This window comes from Canis lupus, chromosome 19 (genome assembly GCF_003254725.2).
Source record: "Canis lupus dingo isolate Sandy chromosome 19, ASM325472v2, whole genome shotgun sequence".
NCBI classification, from domain to species: Eukaryota; Metazoa; Chordata; class Mammalia; order Carnivora; family Canidae; genus Canis; species Canis lupus.
Genome location: NC_064261.1, coordinates 24,047,924 through 24,066,948, shown reverse-complemented (window position 1 = coordinate 24,066,948; position 19,025 = coordinate 24,047,924). Strand labels below are relative to the sequence as shown.

General features: G+C 46.2%; 1 long non-coding RNA gene and 1 pseudogene across 3 annotated transcripts; one reads left to right on the top strand and one right to left on the bottom strand.

Moving 5' to 3' along the window:
- The first annotated feature begins 1,344 nt into the window (after positions 1-1,344).
- LOC112652466 (malate dehydrogenase, mitochondrial-like) lies at positions 1,345-2,835 on the top strand (annotated as a pseudogene).
- A 1,987-nt stretch (positions 2,836-4,822) lies between these two features.
- Positions 4,823-18,396, bottom strand: LOC112652428 (uncharacterized). Of its 3 annotated transcripts, none has more exons than XR_007403850.1 (3): positions 18,249-18,396; positions 17,041-17,133; positions 4,823-16,323 (listed from the first exon to the last, which is right to left on the bottom strand). It is a non-coding gene; the product is annotated as an uncharacterized LOC112652428 (long non-coding RNA). The 3 variants fall into 3 exon arrangements; XR_007403848.1 differs by lacking the exon at positions 18,249-18,396 and adding an exon at positions 17,446-17,509; XR_007403849.1 differs by lacking the exon at positions 18,249-18,396 and having other exon boundaries at positions 17,041-17,267.
- Between the last annotated feature and the right edge of the window lie 629 nt (positions 18,397-19,025).

The following is a 19,025-nucleotide window of genomic DNA, read 5'->3' as shown; positions in this document are numbered from 1 at the left end:
AGAGGATTTTAAAGCTTAAGTACACAGAAAATCAAGATCTTTAAGATTTGTTTTGATTCTAACATTCTAAGCCTGGTATACCACCGCAGAAAGGAGGCTCTCGGTATTTTTGAGGGCAAGATTTAGATCCTGTATTGTTTTCCCCAGTTCCTGGCCTGACTGCATAGCAGACATTCAATAAATACCTATTTACTAAGTAATGTAGAGATGGATTTTTTTCCTCATACTTCTGCTTCTTCCCTCAACTACCTACCCTACCTGAGTACTTCATTCACATCTGGTTCCTTAGAAACACCCTGCATGTATAGTAATAAACTTTTTCCTCCATTCTCTTTTTACCTGGTCACTTTTTCTCCTGCTTAGACATTAAATCTGCATCTTTGGAGATTTTAGTATATATGATTACAAATTAGTGATATTATGATTTTTTTTTCTTAATGAAACTCTTCACTTAACCATTATTTTTGCTTTCCTGCTCTGTGCCTGACTTTGCAGTGATGAAGTGATAGTTTCCAACATTTCTCAGGAACTCTGGAATCTTGTGAACAGGGCAGACTGCTAAGTGGATGATTATAATATTTAGTGACTTGCCCTGTAGCTGAGGTGCCCCAGCAGCAGAGAGAAGTCACAGTGTGCCTGAGGAATGAGGGAAGACCTCAGAGAAGAGGCATGCTATGTGAGTTTTCTATTGCTGCATAACTAACTGCCACAGACTTAGTGGCTTAACACAACACCTACACATTAGTTCACCATTCTATAGGTCGCAGTCAGCAGGGCATCATGGCTGGGTTCTCTGTTGGGTATCACAAGGATGAGATCAGGATGTCAGCTGGGCTGAGTTCTTAGCTGGAGGCTCTTGGAAAGATCTGCTTCCGTCCTCATTCTTGTTGGCAGGATTCAGTTCCTTGTGGTTGTAGGGTTGAAGTCCCCATTTCCTTGCTGGCAGTTAGCCAGGGCCTGCTGTCAGCTTCCAGAGTCCACCAGTGTTCCTTGCCACGTGACCCCTCTGTCCTCAAAGCCAGGAACAAAAAATTTCTTGAAAATCAGGGGATCCCTGGGTGGCTCAGCAGTTTAGCGCCTGCCTTTGGCCCGGGGCACAATCCTGGAGTCCCGGGATCGTGTCCCACGTCAGGCTCCCTGCATGGAGCCTGCTTCTCCCTCCTCCTGTGTCTCTGGTTCTCTCTCTCTCTCTATGTCTATCATAAATCAATAAATCTTTAAAAAAATAAAACCATGATGTAGAACATAATTATTAAAAAAAAATTTCTTGAAAATCAAATCCTCCTCACATATTGAATCTCTGACTCCGTCTTTTGTTCCCAACCAGAGAAAACTTTCTGCTGGGTGGCTCAGTGGTTGAGCATCTGCCTTCAGCTCAGGGCGTGATCCTGCTTCTCCCTCTGCCTATGTCTCTGCCTCTCTCTCTCTCTCGTCTCTCATGAATAAATAAATAAATCTTTAAAAAAATAAAAAATAAATAAAAGTTCATGTGATTAAATCGGGCACTCCCAGATAACCTGTTCTTAAAATCAACTATATCAGGGTTTCCCCAAGTGGCACGGTTGGTTGGGCATCTGACTCTTGGTTTTGACTCTGTCGTGATCTCAGGGTTGTGAGATTGAACGCTGTGTCTGGCTCTGAACTGAGTGTGGCTTCGGCTTGGGGCTCTCTGTCCCTCTGCCCCTCACCCACACACTTAGCATGCTCTAACTCTCAGATAAATAAAATCTTTTAAAAAAATCAACTGTGGATGGAGGTCGTTGGTGTCACCTGCCAGCCGCCGGCTCCTTCACCGGCTGTTCAGCTCCCCGCCCGCTCCAACCAACCATGGTCTCTGCCCTCACCTGCCCAGGCCCTGCCAGCGCCACTCTCCACCACAGCTTCAGCACCCTGGCCCAGAACAATGTTAAAGTAGCTGTACTTGGGGCTTCCGGAGGAATTGGACAGCCCCTTGCGCTTCTTCTCAAGAACAGCTCCTTAGTAAGCCCCCTGACCCTCTAGGATATTGCTCATATGCCCAGAGGGGCCGCAGATCTGAGCCACATCAAGACCAGAGCAAATGTGAAAGGCTACCTCGGACCTGAGCAGCTGCTGCATTGCCTCAAGGGTTGTGATGTGGTGGTTATTCCAGCAGGAGTCCCGAGAAAACCAGGCATGACACGGGATGACCTGTTCAACACCAATGCCTCAATTGTGGCCACCCTGACTGCTGCCTGTGCCCAGCATTGCCCCGAGGCCATGATCTGTGTCATTTCAAGTCCAGTTTAATCCACTATCCCAATTGCAATGGAGGTTTTCAAGAAACACGGAGCTTACCACCCCAGTAAAATATTCGAGGGGACCACCCTGGACATTGTCAGGGCCAACACTTCCATTGCAGAACTGAAAGCTTTGGATCTCACATGAGTCAACGTTCCTGTTATTGGCAGCATGCCGAGAAGACCGTCATCCCCCTGCCCTCCCCACCCCCCCACCCCCCGCCCAGCTGACAGCCATCACTGGGTGGATCCAGGAGGCCGGCAAGGAGGTGGTGAAGGCCAAAGCTGGAGAAGGCTCTGCCACCCTGTCCATAGCGTATGCTGGAGCCGGGTTTGTCTTCTCCCTTGTGGATACAATGAATGGGAAGGAAGGAGTTGTCGAATGTTCCTTCATTAAATCCCAGGAAGCAGACTGCCTATTTCTCCACACCATTACTGCTGGAGAAAAAGGGTATCGAGAAGAATCTAGGCATTGACAAGATCTCCCCTTTTGAAGAGAAGATGATAGCGGAAGCCATCCCCCGAGCTGAAGGCCTCCATCAAGAAGGGAGAGGAGTTTGTGAAGAACATGAAATGAGAGGGCAGCCAGCTAGCGGTTCATTTCCCTAACTTATGAAGGCATCATGTCCCTGCAAAGCCATCTCCTGCCCTCATGTTTCCATTGCATTTTTTTTATTTTTTATTTTATCTTTTATGTTTCCGTTGCATTAACCACGAGTGTTGTGTTAACGTCGCTGCCCCTTCCAATCACAGGTCCGTTGATGTGTGCATCAATAAAAGCAGGCTTCCATTTTATTTTAAAAAATAAATACATAAAAATAAAAAAAATAAAAATCAACTGTGTCATACCACATAACCTAATTATAGTAGTACAGATCATTATAATCACAGTAGCAAGGGTTATGCAGGCCATGTTTCCTAGTGGAATCTTCAAGGACATAAGAGAATCCTGCCTATCACACACAGTGAGCTGAAACTTAAATCCAGAAAGTTATTTGCTGGGAGGAATAAGGGTGGAGGAATGGGCATTCCAGGCAGAAGGACTCAAGTGTGCACAAGTTTGGAAGTGGAAGAGAACTGCCCTGTCCTGGGAAGGGCAGGAGTTACTGGCCTTGGGGTGTTGGGAGAGATGTAGCCATGGGGCAAATCCAGAGAAGAGAGCAACCAGATGAGGAAGGAAGGGTGTTTAAGCAGGCTAAAGATCTTGAGGAAGGAGATAAAGATCTAAAGCACAGCAGTGGGCAGCCCAGGTGGCTCAGGCAGTTTAGCGCCGCCTTTGGCCCAGGACGTGATCTTGGAGTCCCGGGATCGAGTCCCACATTGGGCTCCCTGCATGGAGCCTGCTTCTCCCTCGGCCTGTGTCTCTGCCTCTCTCTCTCTCTCTCTCTCTCTCTCTCTCTGTCTCTCATGAATAAATAAAATAAAATCTTAAAAAAAATAAAGCACAGCAGTAGCTGTAGAAGTGATATGAGGACTGTCAGTTGGGATGCATTTAGCTGCAAAGAACAAGACACCTGGCCCCAAACAGTTTACAGTGAAGTTTATTTTCTTATATAACAAAAACTCAATAAAGGGATTAGAGTTAGGACCATGAATTGTCATCTCCACAGTCAGAAGATGACTCCCTCAGTTCCAAATATCTTGGCCTCCTACACAGGAAAGGGGAAGGATTCATATATTCATTCATTCATTCATTCATTCATTCATATTCTCTCTCTCTCTCTCTCTTTCATAAACTTTTAATTTTAGAACAGGTTTACATTTAAAAAGACATTGAGCAGATAGTACAGAGAGTTCCCATATACTTCATATCCAGTTTCCCCAATTATTAATATTATAAACATTTGCAAATTAGGGAACCAATATTAATACATTATCATTAACTGAAGTCCACACTTTATTCAAATTTCTATAATTTTTATCTAATGTTCCTTTTCTGTGTCAGAATGCCATCCAGGATCCCACATTATATTTAACCCTCCTGTCTCCGTAGACTCATCTTGGCTATGACATCCCTCATTTTTTATGACCTTGATGGTTCTGAGAAGCCTGGTCAGATATTTTGTAGACTAATCCTCCACTGTGGTGTGTCTTATGTTTTTTTCATGCTTAAACTAGGGTTATGAATTTGGGAGTGAAGATCACAGAGGTGAAGTGCCTTTCTCACCACAACCCACCAGGGGTACATAACATCAACATGATTTATGGCTGTTGAGGTTGACCTTGGTTGCCTTTTCAAGCCTCACTTGTCAGAGTTCTCTCACTCTTTTATCACCGCTTTCCATATTGTATTCTTTGAAAGGAAATCACTGTGCTTCCACCTAAGGATTGGAGAGTTGTGTTTCATTTCCTGAGTGAGGAGAAGCTACGTAAATTCCTTGGAATTCTTCATAGAATATGTGTCTCTTCTCCCTCAGTTATTTATGCAATCTTTCATATTAGTATGGACTCACAGATGTTTACTTTACATTTTAGTCTGTAATCCAATATAATATATTTATTTTCTTGCTCAAGTTGTTCCAGATTTAGCTATTAGGGGTTCTTTCCATTGGTTCCTATCACCCTTTGACTTAAGTCCATCATTGTGGGATTTTCTTTTCTTTCCTTTTTTTTTTTTAAACTTTTTGAGTACATCCTTATTTTCTGGCATTGCCAGATTGCCAGAGTCATCTTGAATATTTCTTTCCCCAGTCCTAGAATCATCCATTCTCCAAGGAGTCCTGTTTCCTCTTATTGAAGAATAGCATTAGAAACCAAGATCTGAAGCAAGGTATGTTTGGGATTCTTTTCATCAAGGACAATCTCATATCAGCCCTCCAGCTAACTCCCCCTTTCGTTCTTGCTAAAAATCTGCTAATAGTGCCCCCAAGTGTATTTTCCCCCTTCCATAAAAATCAAATTTTAGCTGCAAATTTTAGCAACAGACCTCCTAAAAACAGTTTATTTCCCAGCCTGCCTTGCAGCTAAATGTGGTCCTGTGACTAAGTACTAGTAAAAGGGAAATCAGTGGATGGATTCTTGAATGGAATCTTCTTCAGAGACCCTTCCTCAAGAGACCATTGCTTTGGCCCCTCTATCTTCATCCCCTTCTCCATCCTGGAATACCTTACAAGCCATCTTGGAGAATGAGAACAAGGGGCTGCACACAGGAGTGGTGTAAGCAGAACCTCCTCCCAGTCTGAACCACAAGTCTCTGTACTTTCACGTAAAAGAGGAGTGTCTGTGACTGGTAGCTGAACCTGCTCCTAAGAGCATCTCATTGATGAGCTGGGTCAGCTGCTTTCCTGTGTCTGCAAAGGAGTCAGTATTACCATGATGGGTTCAGCCCGCAGGAAGTGTGCCCCGTGTCTGACCACAAACCCAGGCTAGAGGTTACAAGGGAGCAGACTCCCTTGTTAGATGGCTGTTGCATAGCAGCCAGTCGTGTCTTCCCTGAGAAGTACATGGAGAGTGAGGACTTAGGGAGCTAGAATGGGACCCCACAGGCATATTATGTGCTGTATACATGATCCGTGGTAAGTCTGTTATTTTCATTTTTATTATTGTCATTATTATCCCCAGGGCCTTTGGGGTGGACACTCACTTTGCTATGTCAAAAAGCAAAACATTAGTAAGTTAATCTCCTGATTAAAAAGCCACAGTGCTTCCACAAGCAAAGAAAAGTCATTTCTGAGATTTCCACTGTTGGGATTGCCCAAGAAGCTTTCTGAGTGTGGAAAGAGGCCATATGACAAGATTTTCTATTAGAGGCTTGTCTTGAACTTTCTGTGTGATCTCAGTCACCTCTAATGTTTTCCTTCATCAGTTGCTATTATGTATATTTCTTTAAAATTATGTTCATTGAGTATTTTCCATTATATTACACATGTTAATAGAAAATGTGAGAAACACAAGAGAGAAAAGTCTCTCATTCCATTGATAGCTGTTTCCATTCAAGTTTTTTCTCCCTGCAAAGATCTTTGTTGTGCTATTTTTTTGCTCCCAGGTACATTTTTATTTTTTTATTTTTTTTAATTTTTTAAATTTATGATAGTCACACAGAGAGAGAGAGGCAGAGACACAGGCAGAGGGAGAAGCAGGCTCCATGCACCGGGAGCCCGACGTGGGACTCGATCCCGGGGCTCCAGGATTGCGCCCTGGGCCAAAGGCAGGAGCCAAACCGCTGCGCCACCCAGGGATCCCCCAGGTACATTTTTAGATAGTTTTTAGGTAGTTGCAATCCTCTATGTGCAATTTTGCATCCTACGTTTTCACCTAGGCAACCTAAGTGGTTTACTTTCTGTTATAATTACAAACATAAATTGGACAGCTGATATATATACTTGAACTCTTTTATTTTAATTTTTTTTTTAATTTTGGGTTAAAGTTTTAGTTTATTTTTTTTTCAAATTTTTATTTATTTATGATAGTCACAGAGAGAGAGAGAGGAGGCAGAGACACAGGCAGAGGGAGAAGCAGGCTCCATGCACCGGGAACCCGACGTGAGATTCGATCCCGGGTATCCGGGATCGCGCCCTGGGCCAAAGGCAGGCGCCAAACCGCTGCGCCACCCAGGGATCCCTTAATTTTTTTTTTAAGTGAAAGATGTTCATATACTGGATAGAGAGAGCTAAGGACTGCTTCTCGGCTGCCAGAGAACACAATAGAGATTTCTTTTTGCCCTTGGTGTTTACAGCAAAATGACAGGCCACATTAGATACCGATGCTAAATAAAATCTGAGAAGTGAAATCCATCTAGGAGATGACCATCCCTTTCATGTTCCCTTAGCCCTTGTCCTAGCATTAGATAGGACATGATACAGTGCAAAGAAAATTATAGACTGTCCCTTGGGGAGAACTTCCTGTTTTGGAAAAGGACCCAGAGATGCTTAAATCACATGGGTTATCTGGGTTAGTGCCTTCTAAGACTTCATAGTAAAAGATACGCCTTTAAGACATCCAGTTGTTAAGAATACTTAGTTTTTTAGAAGTTGGCCATTTGCTTAGGGCCTCCTCGTGGCCTCCACCGCTGCAGCTCCCCCTAATGGCCCATCATTTGCTTCTGATCTCTGTGTCTTGACAGCCGAATGAGAATTGTTTCTTCCCTTTCTCCTTTTTATATTGTCATCCTTCTCTTCCTTTTTCCTTCTCTCTCTGCCTCTTCCCCACTCTCTTTACCATGTTTTATTAGATGTTTTTAAACAAACATCCTGAGAAATGTGTCAGAATTATTATTCTGATTTGCATTTAAGGAAAAAGCATCAGAGAAAGGTGGGGTTGTTGTCACCAGGCTGCTGGGATATCTTTTTTTTTTTTTTTTAAGATTCTATTTATATATTCATGACAGACACACAGAGAGAGAGAGAGAGAGAGGCAGAGACACAGGCAGAGGGAGAAGCAGGCTCCACACAGAGAGCCCAACACCTGACTCGATTAGCTGCTGGGACATCTAATAGAGCAGCCCTGAATGGATTTCATCAGTCCAGCCCTCCCTAGTGCCTGGTGTCTCAGGGTTCCTCCCTGATGCTAGATCCTTGGGCCCCTGCCTAATGCCGAAGGGCACCACTCCCTGTCTTGCCTTCAGCTGCTCCTCCCACCACCTGGAGCCCTGCCCTCCAGCTTCAGCCTGGCCTGTGGTGAAACCTTGGCTTCCTTCCCTCTGGGCACCCCCAAGCTGGTTTGTGGGACACCCCCCACACACATCATGTACATCATCATGGTGTTGATGCCAACAGACACTAATGTAGCATTAGTCATCTTCATCCTTCTGGGTCATTACGCCCCTCAACCCAGAGTGAAGCAGCTCCTTCCACAGCTGTTTCCTACAAGTCTGCTCAAAATGTTGATGTCCTTTCTTCATTGAAGGTCTAGTTCTTCATCAGAGGCAAGATTGTCTGAAGCTATACTGGAGAGGGGTCAGCGTTCTGAGAGACAGCAGTGCTACTGACACCTTGGCCCCTCCAAGATGCTGGGGTTCCTCTGACCTGTCCCAGAGAGTGGGGTTCCCTGTGCCTTCCAACACCAGCTGCCCTGCTGTGACCAGGCCTGGTGACTCTGGCCAGGCTAAACCACAAACACTAGAGTTGGCAGGGACCAGTGACTGATCCTCTTGGCCTTGCTCACTCAGTGGAAGACAGGATTGTGTTGGACACCAATGTAAAAGTCATTGGAAACAGCTTTGTTCCCACTGCTGCCCACGAGAGGCCCAGCACTGCACCTGCCCCAGTAAGCTGGAGAGCCAGCAGCCCCTTAAGAATGGAGGGTGCCCAAACACAACCAAAAGGCAGTTGTTTTCAGGGAGACTAACTCTGAGATGGTGGCCCCATATTGTAAGTCCCCACCTCTAATTGTGGAATTCATTCAGTGATCAGGCTCTCATGAGCCAGCTGGTCCATCAGCCTTGAGCATAGCACAGGGTCTGTGCCAGGAGAACCAGGGCAGTTTTCTTTCACTACTGGAGACACAGTGTACCTTCTGGAGTCCCTAAGACCACCTTTCCCCTATTACACCTGCCCCCATTCTCCCTGGTCCTCTTCCACCATCCTCAAGAACCAGCCTCTCATGTCCTCTGCCCTAGAATTTATTCATGCCAAAGTAAGAAAAGCTGGAAAATGTTCCCTGCACTCCCCCCACCCCAGGAGGTTTATAAATTTGTGAAGTTTGTGGAGGGATTTCTGAGCAGAGAACTGCACTGCCTAGTTGGCTTGAAGTGGAGGCCTAGAAGTGGGACATCCCAGCAACAATGAGTATATCTTAGCGCCCCATTCTTGGCTTCTGAATGCCATTCTCCTCTGAAGGGGACCAGGGTTGCTGCAGAAGTGTGAAAGCCTGCAACGTTGTACAAGTGTTAAAAGGACACAGGAGTCAGCTTCAAGGGACTGATTTTGGCCAAATCTGAGACATGTTGAACATTAAAGCAATGATGATAATAGATTATAAAATAATTTATGAGGCATACTCATTTAAACATAAGTGAGGAGAAAGGGAAAGCTCCCCCTACCAGAAAAATGCCAACTAAATATTAAAAGCAATGGTGGACTCAGGAAATTCATAATGGGTATTCAGACCGTTGGGTAAAAGCTTAATGAGGAGCAGGGTGCTTTCTCTCAAAGGAAGCTTTGCTACTTTCTCCAAGAAAGTAATTAATTAGAAAGAGAAAACAGTAATTTCACAGTGGAGAAGCCTGCCAAACACTTTTACAAAACAAAAAGCCTGCAGCTCTGCCTCTAAGGCTTCTGGAAGTCACCTGCTAAAATTCTTCAAAGAGTGACCTATGCCCCTGTGCACTCAGCAACTTATGCTTAGCATGAGTCTACTTATTCCAGTTAAGAGCCTGAATACAGCTGAATCTGGCGCAGGTACACACTACTATAGGAATTACTGGCCAAAGAAGTACTTTCAACTAAAAAAATACCTATTTCCTATGGGTGACCATCTGCCATAGAGGTCAGACTTGGCTGTGAATTTCTGCCAAGGTGTGTCAGCTCAGGCAAGTTTCTTAACCTCCCTGAGCTACGATCTTTCATCTCTTGAATGAACCAGCAGTTCCACTCCTGGAGAAATGAAAGCACACATCCACACAAATGCTTGTACGTAAGGGTTCAGTGCTGCTTTTTTCATAATATCCCCAAAATGGAAACAGCCCATTTAATAAACAGTTAATATTTATTAACTGGTTAGCAAAGAAAGGAACAAAACAATAACATTTTAAGAGCATTATGCTAAGTGAAAGAAGACTTTCCCCGACAGAGGATTACACATGGCATTCCATTTAAATGGAAGTCTAGGAAAGGTAAAACTATAGTGGCCAGTGGTTACTTGGGGCCATGGGTAGAGGACAGGCTGCAGAGGGGTGATGGAAATGTTCTAGGTCATGAACACCATGATGCTGGTTACAACATTGTATTCTTTTGTCAATACCCATCAAATTGTACCATAAAAATGTAACGTAACTTAAAAACCGTGTTATTTTATTGTGTGTAAGCCTAATAAAACTGATGAAAAAATAATACTGATGTACATTGTCATTGTGAGGGTTAATAGGATGATATATGTGCAGCACCAAGTTCATTGCCTGGCCACAAGAGGAGTCCTAAAATGAGAACTGTTAGCACATACGCTGTCTTGGGCATAAGCTGAGCAAGCGTGTAGGCAAGAGGCTCTTCCAGGGGAGCGACCCTCTCAAGACATTTGGCAGAGTAACCAGACCGAGTAACCAGATAATGCGAGGTGGAATGAGAAAAGCACAGGTTCAAGAGGAGATGCCATGAGACTCACACTGGAAGCTGTCACCACTTGGGGCACCCAGAGCAGCGGAAGCCCCTCCTGCCCCACGGAAATGGGTGGGCACCCCCATCTGAGGAGCCTCCCTCTGCCATGCTCCTGCCTCAGCGTCAGGAAGTTCTGTCCTGCTGCTACTGCCCTTCCCCAGCCGGAATGGTAGAAATCCATCCTGTCTGCTGCCACCGCCCATACCTTCTGCACCTCCCTCCCACCCCACCCGGCAGCCTTGTTCCATCCATGGCCCAGGCAGAGCTCCACATCCACCCCTAGCAGTCCACGTTCACTCTGGTCTGGAAGCTTTTAGCTTGAGGATCAAACCTACGGCCTCAGGAGAAGCTGGAGGGAAGGCTGAGGGGCAGAGGGGAGAAGCAAGGAAAAGGCAGCAGTGCAAGAAACAGGTCTCACTGTTACAGCAAGAGACCAAGTTGTATTTATATATGTTGTGTCTTGTTGCTTGGAAACGAGGTCTCAGCCCAGCTGCTGGCTGGGGAGGAGGGGTCTCTTTGTTGGAGCTGCTTGGGGTGACTCATCGCTACCCACTCTGGCCCCTGGGACTAGGTGAACAGTCACACGTCGTTTCAGGCTGGGTGCGGACAGCAGGGCTCTGCTTGCTGTAGAATCGCGCAGCATGGAGAAACACTAGCTCCCAGAAGGAACAGGGGCTGCATACAATCAGACCACCCTGGGCCTCCAGGTGCCACCCCCGGGATAGCCTTGGGCAAGTCACTTAACCTCTCTGACCTTGGCCTTCTCATCTTTAAAAGGAAATTCTGAGGGCAGCCCACAGCAGTTTAGCGCACCACCTTGGGCCCAGGGCATGATCTGGAGACCCAGGATTGAGTCCCACATCAGGCTCCCTGCATGGGGCCTGCTTCTCCCTCTGCCTGTGTCTCTGCCTCTGTGTGTGTCTCTCGTGAATAAATAAATAAAATATTTAAAAAAATAAAAATAAAAAAATAAAAGGAAATTACAAGAGTGGATTTGGGATTTATAGCAGACTTCAAACACATTAACTCATCCACACTTACCCCCTGCTCCCTGTTGGACAATGAGGAAACTATACATAATCCAGGGCAAAGTTAACCAACTTTCCTTTTTTTTTTTTTTTTTTTTTTTTTTAATTAACCAACTTTCCTAAAGTCACCTAATTTTATGTGGAAGAGGCAGGAGTCGAACCCAGGTCCGCGCAGCACAGTACTGCATGTCTTTTTCACTGTGACACTCCACCTTGTGCTCAAGTGCCTAGCCCAACAGAGGGGCTCAGGGACTGAGTTCTGGAGCTCCGGCTGGTGTGATTCTCTAGGGCAGACCCTCAGGATAGTGGGTTTGAGAAGTCTCTCTGATGTCAGGGCCATGTCTTTAGAAAAGCGCACATGGTCTCTATACTTGGGGTTGGGGGCGGGTAGCAAAGTTGCCTTCATGCCTCAGATGGTCTGCTCTTGCTGTCAGCTCTTCACTGCAAACTCCAGCTTCCTTTTTCTAGACCTGGGTCACCTCACAGGGTAGCTTCCATGTACCACAGTGTCAGTTTGGCCACCAGCTTCCTGTGGCTATAGGAGTCAGTATAAAGGATACAAATCTGGCCAGGTGACCGCCTCTTCTCAGAGCACCATCACCGGCCCCCACTGCCCACAGGATAAAGTTTAAACTCTGTTGGGTGGCAGGCAGACAAGGCCTCCATCATGAAGCTTCTGTGTCTCCAGCCCCTCCTTGTCATTCCCATCACACTTTGCTCTCCAGGCCCCAAATCTTCAACGTGCCCCACCCCCACCCTGTACATTTCTTCCTGCAAGGTCCTCTGTGGCTGCTTGTCTGTCTGCCTCCCAAGGACACTCTCTCGGGAGCACCCTGAGGGCAAGGCACTCACACCTTCCTCCTGCAGGCGGGCCTCTGCCTAGTACCTTCTCAGAGCTTTTGCTGAGTAAGTCATGAAGGGACATGTGAAGGATAAAACATTTATTTAGTTTCAAAGAGCCCAACATTAGGCCTCCAACATTAGGAATTTGGGGCTATGGAATAAGGCCAGCAAGTCTCTGGTTCAAGACCCTCAACCTAATTTCATCTAGCTCTTCACACTCTCATTATCCAGACCTATTTCCCTCCGGTAGCTATACAAATGTAGCATTGTTTGAAAGGTCATTAAGTAAAATGGTCATCTCGAAAAGCCATAGCATTTGGGACACTCCATTCCCTTCTTAGGCCTCAGTTACCCTGTCTGCACAGTAAGGGTTTGTCCTGGAGGGTGTTCTTCAAACTGTAGGTTAAGATCCATTCGTTAGTATGTAAGGGAATGAAACTAGCGGGAAGTAACCTGCCTAGGAAAACAGCTTGTGTCATACATCACAAGAGTGGGTATTGATATAAGTTGAACAGGTATCTATATGTTAGGACACATTGTAAGATGTACTTCTTGCTGTGGGTAACAAGCAGAGGAGTTTGATAGCTGTACTCCCTCTGAGCCCCAAGGATCTCAGCATTTAGAACCGCAAAGCAACTGGCCCCTCCATGCAAAGACCTGTTTGTGCTGGGTGAACCCCACTGCACTAGTCATCTGCGTCCCTTCCATTGTTCTTCAGTTTGACAAAAGGAAACACTGTAAGATAAAAATGGTAAGTCCTCTTCCTCCCAACTTCAGGCCCCAGGTATATACCCCAGCACAAGCTCTGCCTGCAGCCCAGTGTTCCTTGATTGGGGGGAGGGTGTGAGGCATTTTTTTCTTTTTAAGATGTATTTATTTTAGAAAGAGGAGAGAAGCAGAAGGAGAGGGAGAGCAAGAATCTCCAGCAGACTCCCTGCTGAGTGCAGATCCTGACACTGGGCTGCATCACAGACCTCAGATCCTGACCTGAGCCCTAATCAAGAGTGGGATGCTCAAGCTACTGAGCTACCCAGGTGCTCCTCCTTGTTTTTTTAATTGAAGTATAGTTGATACACAGTGTGACTTTAGTTTCCGATGTACAAAATAGTGACTCCATAAGTCTACATGTATGCTCACAAGCGTAGTTCCCATCTATTACCATACAACGTGTTACAATGCCATTGATGACGTTCCCTATGCATCCCTTTTTATTCCCATGACTTACTCATTCCCAAACTGGAAGTCTATATCCCCCACCCCACTTCACTCATGTTTGCCCACTCCCTTACCCAGCAACCATTAGTTTGTTCCCTGTATCTATGGATCTATTTTCTTTGTTCTTTTGATTCTGCACATAAGTACAATCATATGGGATTTAACTTACCTCACTTAGCATAATACCCTCTAGATCCATGCATGTTGTCATCAATGGCAAGATTTCATTCTTTTTTATGGCTTGAAATTACCAGATGCTCCTGGAACATCTTGTGCCATTCTTTTATGTCATTCTCTTTTATAATATTCTGCTGTATATATACCACTTCTTCTTTATCCATTCATCTACGGATTGACTTGGGTGGCTTGTGCATCTTGGACATTGTCAATAATGCTACAATAAAGATAGGGGTGCATATATATTTCTGAGTTAGTGTTATTGTTTTCTTTGGGTAAATACCCAGTAGTGGGTATTCGGATCATATGGTATTGGGTCAGATGGTAATACTATTTTCATTTTTTCAGGAACCTCCATGCCGTTTTCCACAATGGCTACACAATTTGCATTCCCACCAACAGTGCACCAAGGTCCCCTTCTCTCCACATCCTCACCAACATTTGTGATTTCTTATGTTTTTGAGTCTTGCGTTTTGAGTTTTTGAGCCATTCTCAAATGGTGTGAAGTGATAGCTCATTGTGGTTTTAATTTACATTTCCCTGATGATCAGTGATGTTGGTCATCTGTATTTTTTCTGTGGAGAAGTATCTGTTCAAGTCCTCTGTACATTTTAAATCAGATTATTTGGGGTTTTTTGGTGTTGAGTTATAGAAGTTCATCATATACTTTGAATATCAATCCTTTATCAGATATGTCATTTGCAACTATCTTCTCCCATTCCATAGGTTTTCTTTTCTTGTTTTGCTGATGGTTTTTTTCTGAATCCTTCCTTATATTTGCATGGAGGCCATGCTTCCCAAGGGTACTCCCAGCCAAGGATTGAACAGTCACGCTGCCCTCCCTCCCTTGGCTCACACTGCTCTGCACTCTCTCTCAACCTCAGTGTCTGTTTGTGTCTTAGCTTCTCACCTCCCCTCTCTGCCCTACACAGTTTGCCTCTCTCCTTCCCAAGCTCTTCTGAAGGCCAGTCCAGTTTGGCATTCTCATTCAACCAAGTTAAATCTGATTGGTGCCTAGACCCTACTTTCTAAATACCATTCTCCACGAAAACAAACCAGGGCTCATAGAGAAACTGTTGACTCCTGGGCTGGGAGGAAAATTACCAGATGGGCCTGGAACATCTTGTGCCAGACAGTAAGGAAGTGCTCCAGGAATGATGGCGGTGTGTCAAAGAGCACAGGGGCTACCTCAGACGAGCTCTCAATAGCCAACTCTGGTATCATAGGAGCACAAAATAATAGTAATATCTAAGAGACCATCCATAACGATAGAAAGATAATGGACTGAGGTACATAAATGGGGGAAAGAGACAATTTCTTTTTACAGCAGAATTCCCATTAATGGAGAAAGAACAGTGGAAATAGAAAAATCACTATTTGGTAAAAGCTATGGCAGTAACTGTTGCAAACAAGAATCCTCAAGGGATACTAAATTAGTGGGAAAAAGTATGAAGGGGATAGGATATTTATATAGTCACAAAGCATCTCCCCACAGAATATTTATTAATTACAAAGGAAAACAGTGACTTTATAGCAGAGAAACCTCAGGGAGACACCACTTTTACCAAGTGATCAAAATCATTATGACCGGTACTAGCCACACCAACACCGCCTGATACCGTATCCTGAGAAGGGCACATCACTTCTGTGGTATTCTTGCCAAAAATGCATGACGACTTCAATCTAGTAAGGAGAAAACAGTGAGATCTGTCCTACAAAAGAACTGGCCAAAGCGTTGCACTGAAAGGAGAGATGGAGGATTGTCCCAGGTAGGAGTGGAAGGGAACAGGACAACTAGATGCCGCGTGGGGTTTGAACGGGGTCCTAGACCAGAAAAGGATGCTAGTGGGACATTTGGCAAAATTCAAATAAAGTTAGTAGATGAGTGAACAGTGTTGTATCATTGTTAATCCCCTGGCTTTGGTCCTTCTACCGTGGTTAACATTAGGGGAATCTGAGCAGAGGGTGCTATCCTGGCAACTTTTTTGTAAGTCTAAATTTGCAAAATAAAAAGTCCACATGCTGGTCAACAGTCTATGGGATGGCAACCAACTTTCAACTGGCCTTCTGACCTATCAGTTGTTAGCACTGCCCACTGCTGAGAATGTTAAGCATTCTGAGGTCTCCTTCACTCCTGGGGGTGGTTGAAGAGGTCTGCAGGGTGGGGGTGAGGAGAATGGAGTGGGAGGGAGGTAAAGTGCATGAACTTGTTGGTGGGTACAGGACACTTACAGGTGTTCCTAACACCCTTCAGTAGGCTTGAAATGTTTTTAAATAAAAAATGCAAAGTAATATGTATGTGACAGAATTCAAACAGCACTTGAGTGAAGAGCAAGTCCTCTTCCTATCCCCAATTCCTCTTATCCTCCCCTACTCCAGGTAATCACAGTTACCAGGATTCAATGCACATTGCATATAAGCAAACAGGTATGTGGATTTCTTGCTTACGGAGGTTCTGTCTTACGTCAAGGGCAGCAAGGGGAGTCATGAAGATTGAGAACTAGGAAGTCTCCGCCAACAGGTGAAGGAGGCCCTTTTCTGTTGTGCTTCGTACTGAAAAAGAGAATAGATAGACATGTCTTGATACCATCAAACACATTTTTCATATTGCAATAGGTTGCAACCTATTAGTAGTTGAGAAAGTCAATTTTGTGTTTCATGATCATCATTTTTATTTTTTTTATTTTTTTCATGATCATCATTTTTAAAAAACAGAAAAGGAACAGACAATGGCAAGAGTACATCAACTGTAATGGAGCAGATAGTTTTGTGAAACTTGGCTGCAATGTAAAATATATTTCTTACTGAGGGTTGAGGTTAAAAAAAAAGTTTCAAAAAGCCTGCCCTAAACAACAACTGGCATAAGGCCAGAACCTGGATCACCAAGATGGCTTTTCCAGGGCTGCAGATCATGGGGCCTGTCACGTTCCCCGGAGCAACAAGGCAATAAATGTGCAGCCTGACTTCCTTGATACTGTGTGTTCAAACTAGCTGGTTAATGGGTAACGGGGAGCAACCACCACTTCGCTGCCCCACAGCGGGTGGCCTGGAGTGCAGGTAAGGGCGGCTCTCCTGCTGGTTGGCAAACCCTGGGGTAAGACCTAGTGGGGCGGGAATGGCTCCCCAGGGTGGGAAGCCCCCATAAGGATGGAGGCCCACCACCCTCTCCCCGCGCAAGATCTGCAAAGACAGAGCTGCCTGCTTAACAGTCAGGGCCCTGAGCACCAGTCCCCAGCCCCCAGCCCCCAGCCCCCAATGTGGGCAGCAAACCTGTGAAGGTTCAGGTACATAGTACACGCTTCAGGCTTCGGGGGCCACACGGTCTCTCATAATTGCTCAACTCTGATGTTCTGCACAGCAGTCCTGGACAGACATAACAAATGTTCCAGTAAAACTTCATGGACGCTGAAGTTAGAATTTTACATAATTTTGTTACAAAATAATCTCTTCGTATTTTTCAACAGTTACAAAATGTAAAACCGTTCTCGGCTCCCGAGCTCAACAAAAATCATAAAGCAGGGCACATCCGGCCGGCAGGCCAAAGAACTGGAAGCCTGACTTCGGACCTTGCCCTTTCCCTTCCCCCCCACCCCCCGGCCCGTCCCTCCCCCCGTCGCTCCCCCCGCCCCCGCCCGCTCCCCCAACCCCCAGACGCGGCGGGCGGCGCTGACTCACCGGCTGACTCAGCGGGAGGCGCGCAGCCGGCAGACGCCGGGGAGGGCAGGGAGGCCGGGGGCGGGGCCGGGGGCGGGGCCGGGGGCGGGGCCGGGGGCGGGGCCGGGGCCGGGCGTGCTGGCCGCAGTGCGGGCCGCCCTCCGCGGGAGCCGCCTTCCGCTTCCGAGCTCCGCGCCGCGGGACGGAGGGAGGACCGCCCGGAGGAGGACCGCCCGGAGGAGGACCGCCCGGAGGAGGACCGCCCGGAGGAGGACGCGGCGCACGGCGGCGAGAGGCAGGGCCGGAGGGAGAGCCCCGGGGCCGCGCCCCGCCCCCGCCCCTCGCCCCGCCCCCCGCCCCGCGCTCCCCGAGCCCTCGCCCTGCGCCCCGAGCGCACCCGGGCCCGGCCTCCCCAGCCTCCTCGGGAAGCCTTCCCAGAGGGCCTCCTGCGGGCTGGGTGACCTGTGGGAACCCCCGCCCTGGCACCCTCGGCGCTGCTCTCTGCCGGCCCGTTTGGGGTCTGGCTCCATCACTGGACCGGGCGCCCCTGGAACAGAGCGGCCCGGCCTCGTGGGCGCCGCGTCCCTCCGCGTAAATGGAGACGAGGGGGAGGGAAAGGATTCACGTGACCAACTTTAGAAATCCAGCCTGGGAGCCCCCCAAGCCCATAATACTATGTTAAAAATAATTATACACATACACGTGTATGTGTTACTTTAACTAGAAATATGAAAAGATGTATTTGAAATTATATACATTAGAACTATAAATATCATTAAGATATGAAAAATAGGGGCGCCCGGGTGGCTCAGTCGGTTAAGTACCTGCTCTGGCTCCCGTCGTGATCCCAGGGCCTGGAATCCGCCCCGCGGGAGGCTCTCGGCCCAGCACGGAGCCTGCTCCTCTTTCACTCTGCTGCTGTGTCTACTCGTACTCTTTCTCTCTCTCATTCTCTGTCAAATAAAATCTTTTAAAAATATATGAAAAATAGGTGTTTGGTGCAAATTATATTCTGTATTACTTGCCTTTGTGTTACATAAATGCTATTATGTAAACAATAGGATTAGTAACGATGGCAATCAGTAGGACTACTTTATGAGAAATATAAAAATAGTTACATGTTTCTATTCTTTAATACAGCAATTTATTTTAACTCATTGGATACTTAAAATTTGTATTAAGATACATACATGTAAAAAGCTACATATGGTATGATTCCATGACATTCTTAAATGACATTCTGCAAAAGGCAGAAGTATGGAGACAAAAAAAAAAAAAAAATCAGTAAGGGGCACTTGGATAGCTCAGTCCTTAAGCAGTCGGCCCTCAGGTCATGATCCCAGAGTTCTAGGACCTGGATCAGATAGCGATGGAGCCCCCGCATGGGGCTCCCGGCTCAGTCAGGAGCCTGCTACTCCTTCTCCCTCTGACTAGCCCCCCTCCCCACTCTCTCTTACTCTCAAATAAATAAAATATTTCCCCCAAAAAACGTCAGTAGTTGTCAGGGATGGTTGGGGGAGGCAGGGCTAAATAGATGAAGCACAGATGATTTTAGGGCAGTGGAAATATTCTATATGATACTATAATGATGGACACATCTC